Here is a 9,045-nt window from a genome sequence, read left to right on the forward strand (position 1 = left end):
ACATATAAATAAGATGTTATAACCCAGTTTAAAAGTTATATGGGTTTGATGAGACCCAATACCCATTTATTTTTTTTTACTATAAAATTGCTTTTTTAATTATAAATAATATATATCTTTTTATAAATCAATCAGATATTAATTTTTAATATATCCCTACTTTATAGGGATGTTATAACATAAGATGTTATAACCCAGTTTAACATATAAATAAGATGTTATAACCCAGTTTAAAAGTTATATGGGTTTGATGAGACCCAATACCCATTTATTTTTTTTTACTATAAAATTGCTTTTTTAATTATAAATAATATATATCTTTTTATAAATCAATCAGATATTAATTTTTAATATATCCCTACTTTATAGGATTTTTAAATCAAATATTTGGTGAGATTGGTTGTTTAATTTAATGAGAAGTTATAAGCCGTTTATGAAATATTTGGGTTTGATGAGACCCATACCCATGAATTCGGGTTAAATGCATAAGAAGCCTTAATTTAAAAATCAAGCAAATCTGGTGACTCCAAAAAAAAGGGGGAGCTACCATATCATGACACGTATGACTTTTATGTTTTCGTTTATATATATATATAAAGACTTGAACATTCCGTAAAACACTATGTTACTAAAAGTAGATAAGTATGTTGATAAGTAATTTATTAACGACTTATAAAAATATATATTACAAAATATATTTTAACCAAATACTTTTCCTAAACTAAATATATAATGTTATATATACATATTTACTATTATCTAATTTATATAGATAGATAAATAGTTGGAATTATATATTTGTAAAATGAATTGCGTTAAACACAAACGTATCACCAGCGAGTCGCGTCACCACATAAGTCTAGATGTTGGGTGAACACGTAGTATAAACCGCCATACTTATTTAATATGTTGAAACGACCTTAAGTTAGTCGTACTTTTCTTAGAACGCACGTAGGACGAATACAAACAACAGTTCTGACACATTACTCACCAACGAGTCGTGTCATCACATATGTCTAGGAGTTGGGTGAACATATAGTATAAATTGCCATACTTTGTTAGTCGTACTTATTTAACATTTTCGTTGGTTACGTAAAAAACAAAAAACACACAATATGTTTAACATAATCAAAAGCATACAATATTTTTAATATAATCAAAAGCTTAAAATGTTTTCTAATATAACCAAAAGGATACATTTAAATTTCTTAGGCTACAAAGATGCCCATACACAAGCCAATCAAGAAACAATAAACATGTATGGAAGGCATAGCAATCTGTATAATCTTCGAAGATGACATGTATAAACTGTATAACCATAACCATCAAATGTTTCTTACTTGTACCTTAACTTGATAACTAATTGCACTTTCTAAACATATCCAAGTACCACTAGTCCATATGTAGATGAAAGATTAATTACCGGCGGCGACGGCGGAGGAGAGCATTGGCGACGATGGCGTAGAGCAGCGGCGAGGGTAGAGGAAGAGGGGTGGTACGTGGCTAGAGTTGAGTGTTCTATGAAGGAGAAAGAACAATGGTTTAAAGTAAAAAAGAGGTTGGGCCAAGTCTGTGCAAAAAAGAACCTGTACAAATGTTTTTCAATGAAACGTCTGCGAGAAAATAAACACTCTGTAGAAGCTCATATATGTGCGTGCGTTGCGCTTCGCAGACAAAAGATCTTCCACAGAGCTTTTTTCAAAAAAAAATACCACCAAATTCAACTTGAAAAAGTCTAACACTTCGTATTAACATAAGTGTTATATACATCATTTAGATTTTTTTTTTTTCCAAAGATAAGGGTATAACTTTTTAAAAATGTTTTTATAACAACAAATAAATATTAAAGTTTGTGTAATTTTGATTATTAGAAAAAAAATATGAGTAATTTTAATGAAACAATATTAAAACTTAGTTATTATTTTATTATACCTTCAATATAATAAAAAAAATGATTTTATACTAGCTCACCCTAATATTTTCTACCAGGTTTATTAACTCTTTAATCAATTTAAAATTCAAGTCGAAAACATAACGGATTGTTTGTAAATGTATATGTACTAATTATTGCAACTTAAAATCCTAACAAAAGTATTAAACAATAAATCAAAATTTCTAATTAGTATTTTATAATGGCCAAATTTTATAAACCAAGAACAAATGACAACTAACAAGACGCAAGAAGTCCAAAAATACAATAAACATTTAACAAATAAGAAATTTACAAGACAATTTTATAAAGGGAGATTGACAAAATATAACCTGCACCATTTCTTCCATTTTAAAGTTTATCTTTTGGTTCTATTGCTCACCAAAATGAACAAAGTCATCTTGATGTCGTACATCAACTTAAGTAGCTTTAGTGTTTGAGTTGAAAATGATGTAAAATAGAAATTGTTAAAAGTCATAGATAGTTAATGTATGTATTTAAGATACCAACCACAATAATGTCTAAACTGTATACTGTTAGAAAATATACAATGATTAGGGATACCTGAACTTTATTTCAACCATCCACCTCTTGGCTCTTTTGACGACTCAAACTAGTTTCCAATATAAGTTTTCTACATATTTAAACTGCGTAATCGAATGAGAAAGAAAGAAGTAGTAGCAGACTCAAAACATACTTAGAATGAAAGATTAGGTGGGGTTTGTTAGATTTACTTCTCTCTAAAGACATGGTCAAGGATAAGTCTTCATTGAAAGGGGATATTAAAGTTAAGAACTTTTAGGGCGTGCATTATTTTGTCATACGGTATGAGGGGCATGTGAACTTTGCAAATCACTTTCTTATTTTGAGTTTGTTTAGTTATTTTTGCTCCTATGTTTCTAATATAATGTAACCTTTTTGACGTAGGTTAAATTACCCCTTTCACCTTTTAGTTAATTACTGTTCACATAACGTACTCCATATTTTATCCATTTATCTATAATGTATTATAACGCGTTAGAGAAAGTCATGTTAAGAGTTTCTTTTTTAAGAATTTTACAACATTTTATTCATATTGTACAATACTTAATGCATGTACTTTAGTATATACAACTTTTTAAATGGGTATAATGATCTTTTAATGACTAGCTCTACGTTCAATTCACTTCATTCAATACATATTAATAAGTTACAATAAATCATACATGTTCACGTCTGGGTGGACATGTGTTAAAGAAAAAGGACTAAAAAGGATGAGTTCTAAACTCCAGGGTTAAAAATAAGCATTCTAATTTCTTGACCGATCGCGATACGCGACGGTTTTGGAACCAACTCCATCGTGTATCGCGATGCGGTTGTCTGACAACAAGACACGTGTCTCGCCACGTGTCCATACGTAACATATACTCCGCCACGTGTCACCATGTGGCACTGCGTCCGACACATTACGCCACGTGGCAACCCTAGTGGTGATTGCGCATACCTACGTCACGATGCGTGACGGGCAGATCAAGGGGCCATCGCGTATCGCGTTGGGTCCCAGATTTTGTTTATAAATAGAGAGTCCAGGTTTCTCATTTTTCACACCAAAATTTCATAACACTTTCTCTCTCTAAACATCTGTCTCACTACCTCGATAAATGTGCAAACCTTTCTCGATTTCCGTACCTATCCCTCGTGTTTCGTACCATTTAACCAACAATATCCAGAAGTGCCAACAAAGTTATATTGAAGGTCAAGTCATATGGAGACGACTCGACGACCATCTCGAAGTACGTGCTGCAAAGATTGGAGTGCCTCGATTCGCGTGCAAGGAAGGTGTTAATTAAGAAGTTCAAGAAACGTGACGGCGTCGAAGTGCTACTCAAGTTTCTAGGGTTAATATAAGCCAAGCAAGGTAGGCATAATGCCCGAATAAAATAATAATAAAATAATGAAAAGCTTAAAACCCTAAGTCAAGAATATAATCGATACCTCGAAAATAAACAAAAGAAAACATAACAAAGAATATAAAAGAAAGAAATGTGAATATAATATTATAAATTCTTTGTTATAAATTTTATCTAAGTTGTTATTATTATTCTTAGATAATAAGTAAAAGAAAAAGTATACGTTTCTTAAAGAAAATGAAACGTAGTTTTTGGGCCTAGTTTTGTGGTTTGAGCTTGTTTATATTTTGTTGGGCTTGGTTTTTGGGTGCACATGTAAACCGAGAACACTTATGTGTTCTCGGTGGGCTAGTTGTTGTTTGGGCCGGCCTAGGTGTTTGGTTATCCTATATATAGTTTACATCTTGTATAGGGAAAAGGTTGTTCACTTCGAGTATGTGTTTTGATTGTTTTGTAAGTGCTTAAGCACCTGCCGTATTCAATAATATACATGTGTTTTGAAGCAACCTTGTGTTATTTACTATTTCTTATTTGTGTTCTTGAATCACCGAGTGTTGGTATTCCGCACCAATACTCGTTTGGTTGATATCATATTGTAGTGATCTAGATTCGGGATTTACAATTGGTACCAGAGCCTTTGACGAATTCAGGCTCGTTATTGTGATATCAACGGATTCAAGTATCAAGAATTCGGTGTTTGTGTTGATTTTTCCGGTGAGGTTGTAATCGGAGAAGAGGAATTCCTATTTTTGGCTCTGGATTGGATTTAATTTGGATACAAGTTAAATTCCCTAGTTCTCGGAAGTTTGTTACAACATAATCTGGAAGGTTTAGGGATTTCGGCCAAGATCAGCTCCTGGCTAAGTGTAGTTTTCGGCTAAGTTTGGTTTCGGCTGCTCTTAGTTCTCGGCTTCACTTTGTTCTCGGCTAGCACAGTGTTAAGTCAAGATCAGTTTTCGGCTAACATTTGTTCTCGGCCAAAGAGTGTTCTCAGTCAATTGATTTGGTCAACATACCAAGTTTGTAGTCAAACAGCCTATCCACACTTTAAGTTCTCGGCCAAAGGTGGTTTTCGGTCAAAGAACTGGTCAACACTTTTTTTCGGTCACGGGTCTTAGTGTGCTCAGCCCAGTCTATTGGTTTGGGCTTGCTTTATTGGAAAATTAATTTATTGGACTTATTTTTAATTGGACCTAAAACAATCAGTAACCACATTGCAATGGCCCAGTTAACTAATGGCAGCAACTCTATCAACTCGTCACTTCAACAAAAACTTGACTCCATTATGGGCACTGCTACTCGTATACCCCGTTTATTGTCCCACGAGGGTTTCAGTAAATGGAAATTCCGTTTCGAACACTATGCCAAGATGAAAGACTCTAAAATCTGGAAAAGCATTGTGAGGGGACCTCAAAGGATTACCTATCAAAAGGATAATTCAGACGAGGTTCTATAAAACCGGTTGCTGACTATGATGATGATGATTTTGCTAAGGTTGAAGAAGATGAGAAAGCTCTTTCAACTCTAACCATGGCACTTTCACCCGAGATTGCCCTTCAGTTTAGAGAACTCCAAACAGCTAAGGAATTGTGGGCCGCACTGATAGAGGTTTATGAAGGAAATGAGGACATGAAGAGAAGTCGCCAGGATCTGTTGCGACAAAAGTTTAATATGTTCAATCATGTCTTGGGAGAGACATTGGAATCCCAACTTCAAACGTTCATATCTCTTGTAACTGAAATGAGAACTGCAGGAATTTTTCTGCAAACTTCAGAAATTAACAACAAGTTGGTGAACTCTCTGCCGAAAAACTAGGACATGAATGTCGTAGTTATCAAAAAGACTAAAGATCTTAATAGAATGAGCATAACTGAGATGATTGCTACCATTAAAGCCTGTGATATGGATGATAAACAACGGACAATAAATCGTGCTAGTTCTTATAGTGCTGCTGGATATAACGTTGCATCAAACAGTGCCCTCGTCACAAAATAGTTTCTCTTTGTTCAATCCCACTCAACAACCACCACAGGGAAACTTTCAAATGTTCTCATCTACCCTGGTCAATCATCGTCACCCAAATCACCCAACTCAGCCCCAATATTTTTCACTAAGTCTGTCAGTCTACGAATGACTCTGGAAAGACCACTCCTAGTCAGAACTCCAGCCAGATTCCCATCATACCAAAAGAAACTCAAGAAAATATCGCATTAATGGCAGGATTTACGAATTGTTACCATGCATTTCTGGCCGGAGATTTGGTCCAACCCATGGCTGCTACAGAATTTGATCAGATTCATCCTGATGATGTTGAAGAAATGGACATCTCGTGGCAAATTACCACGGTGGTTTTCCGTGCTAAGAAATTTACCAAAAGGACGGGTAGAAATAACTGGAACATGCCAAATAATCAAAAAGTGGGTTTTAACAAGGAGACTCTCAGGTGTTACAACTGTCACGAGCCGGGTCATTTTGCTCGTGAATGCACCAATCCGGCTAAAGATGGAAATACGGAAAGGGCATTGGTTCCAGCTGGAAATGCTCAGGGTGAAACAGGAGGGAGTTCGGGGAATGGTGAAAGAAGTATGGTTGCTCAAACGTTCTCTTGGGTAGGTCAGATGGCTGCGCAAAACATTGTAAATCAGAATGCAAATTTCGCAACTTTTGAAGACTCAGAAGAAGAAAACATTGCTGAGGAGAAGGTCAAGGAGCTCCAGTTTGCATACATGGCATTTACTTCTCCAGATTCGTCTGAGGTATGTTTTCAACCACGCTCCTTAAATTGTGGTGAGAAAATAGAAATGTATAAACTTCATAATGACAATTTAAGTAGAGATATGGAAAGAATAAAATCAGAGAGTTTCAAACTTAAGAAAAATGAAAAGGGATTTTTACACAAAATTGAGTATTTGAAAAAGGACATTAAGAAACTTAAATCTGATTTTAGCATAAAGAGTTGTCACCACCGTGATGCCAAACAAGAAATTGTTGAGTTAACTGCTAAACTGGAAGCTTCCAAGTTAGAAATTTTAAATCTAACGAGTAAGTTTGAAAGGCAGAATTTAATTTTAAAAAATTCGAAGGTTCCAGTAAAGCAGTCAACTCGATGATTGAAAACCAACTATGGTGGAAAGAAAATGAAGGGGAGGGGATAGGTTTCAGCCAAGTTCCCCCACCATACAATCACAATTATGTCCCTACTCCTGTCACCAAAGAACAGGAAGAAAATATAAAGGATATGAAGTATGGTAAACAAGACAAAGGTGATGGAACCAGCTCTACTGATGCTGTTTCGTCTATTTTAAAGATGAACGATTCTAATATGTTTACTTCATGTGTAGAAAAATTAATTGTGAAGGAGTGGACTGATGAGGATGACGACCCTTGTTTTGATTTTGACAATAATTTTATTTCTAATGTTTCTTTAGAACTTCCTGTTATGAACTCTGTTATTCCAACTGTTTGTGTGGGCTCTGTTTTAAAGAGCAAGGATACTTGTGTGATTGATTCGGTTGAAACCTTAAATTCTAATAATGTGATTTCTAATAAAAACAAAATTTCAAAAAATTCAAAAACATCAGAAAAATATGTTGCACCTAAGTTTGTCAAGGAGGGATGCTCTAATGACAAACAAGGTGATAAGTTCAAAAGGCAAAATGTGAATTCTCACAAATCTAAACAGACTGGTCCACACAACCAGTCCAGACAAGGAGCTGCCCAGAGTGAATTTTTCATAAAACGTCAGACATGTTTTAACTGTGGCACTCCTGGTCATATTGCCAGAAATTGTCCACATCGTCCGTACATCCCATACTACGGATTTTATCAAAGGAATATGCCATATGTGCCTCATAATTCATATAGGCAAGGGTTTAGACATTTTTCGGCTAGTTCCTTTGACGATGATTGGAATCGAAACAAATTTGGCAGGTTTAGTCCTCATCAGACCAAACCCAACATGATTAAAAAAAGGGTTAGTAAAGGTGTTTCAAGTTCAAAATCACATATAAACACTAACACTAGACCTAAACAGGAGAAGAAAATGGTTTCATCTAATAATTCTACGTCTAAGGCACTGGAGATTATGACAACCATTCGTACTTATAATTCCAATCTTCCAGACATAAATGGTTGCCTAAGTCTTCGGCGAAAGCATCTAATCATTCTATTTTTGATGATTAAAAGGATAGGTCATGGCAATCCATGACAACTGTAGACGAATCAGAATCACCCAGTGTAAGTATGGACTGGGTACCAAAATCTAACTAATCCCGCGTTTTGTGCAGGGACAGCTATGGAGGAATATCATCAGACCTTGGTATGTTGATAGTGGTTGTTCCAGGCACATGACAGAAGACATCACCCAACTACACGACATTCAAACATTTAATGGTGGGTATGTGTCTTTTGCGGGAGGAGAAAAAGGAAAGATCACTCAAAAGGGTACTGTAAGTAACGTTGTGTTAAAGTTTGAAAATGTTAATTTTGTTCCAGAATTGAAGCATAGTCTTTTAAGCGTGTCACAAATTTGTGACAAAGATTTTTCAACTCATTTTACTAAAAAGGAGTGCTTAATTCTGAAACCTGGTATTATTATACCAGAAGAGTGGATTATTGTTCGATCACAACGAAAAGATAATGCTTATATGATCAACATGAACAAAAATGTTCCTGACGAAATAACCTGCTTGTTTTCAAAAGTGTCAGAACATAATGCGATGCTTTGGCATCGTCGGCTTGGTCATGCAAATATTTAGTATTTAAATCGTCTTGCTAAAAACAATTTAGTGCGTGGTTTACCAATCAAAGATTTTGTGACTGTTGAAAAATGTGTGGCTTGTGCTTTGGGAAAACATCATCGAAAATCTCATAAGCCTAAGTTAATTAACACATCATTCTTTCAGTTACTTCATATGGACCTATTTGGGCCGGTTCATGTGTTAAGCTTGTCTCGCAGTTCTTATTGTCTAGTTATTACTGATGATTACTCACGTTTTACATGGGTATTTTTCTTGTCAAATAAGAGCGAAACTGCAGATCTGATCAAGAAGTTTGTAGTATTAATGGAGAATCAACTGAACCTAAAGCTGAAAGGAATCAGGTGTGACAATGGAACAGAATTCAAGAATGCAATTCTAAATTATTTTTGTTCAGAAAAAGGGGTGCTTCGTCAGTACAGCGCTCCAAGAACACCGCAACAAAATGGTGTCGCTGAAAGAAGAAACC

This window comes from Bidens hawaiensis, unplaced genomic scaffold (assembly GCF_021521415.1).
Source record: "Bidens hawaiensis isolate Kalapana, Puna unplaced genomic scaffold, B.hawaiensis_p1.1 tig00020883_1, whole genome shotgun sequence".
NCBI lineage: Eukaryota > Viridiplantae > Streptophyta > Magnoliopsida > Asterales > Asteraceae > Bidens > Bidens hawaiensis.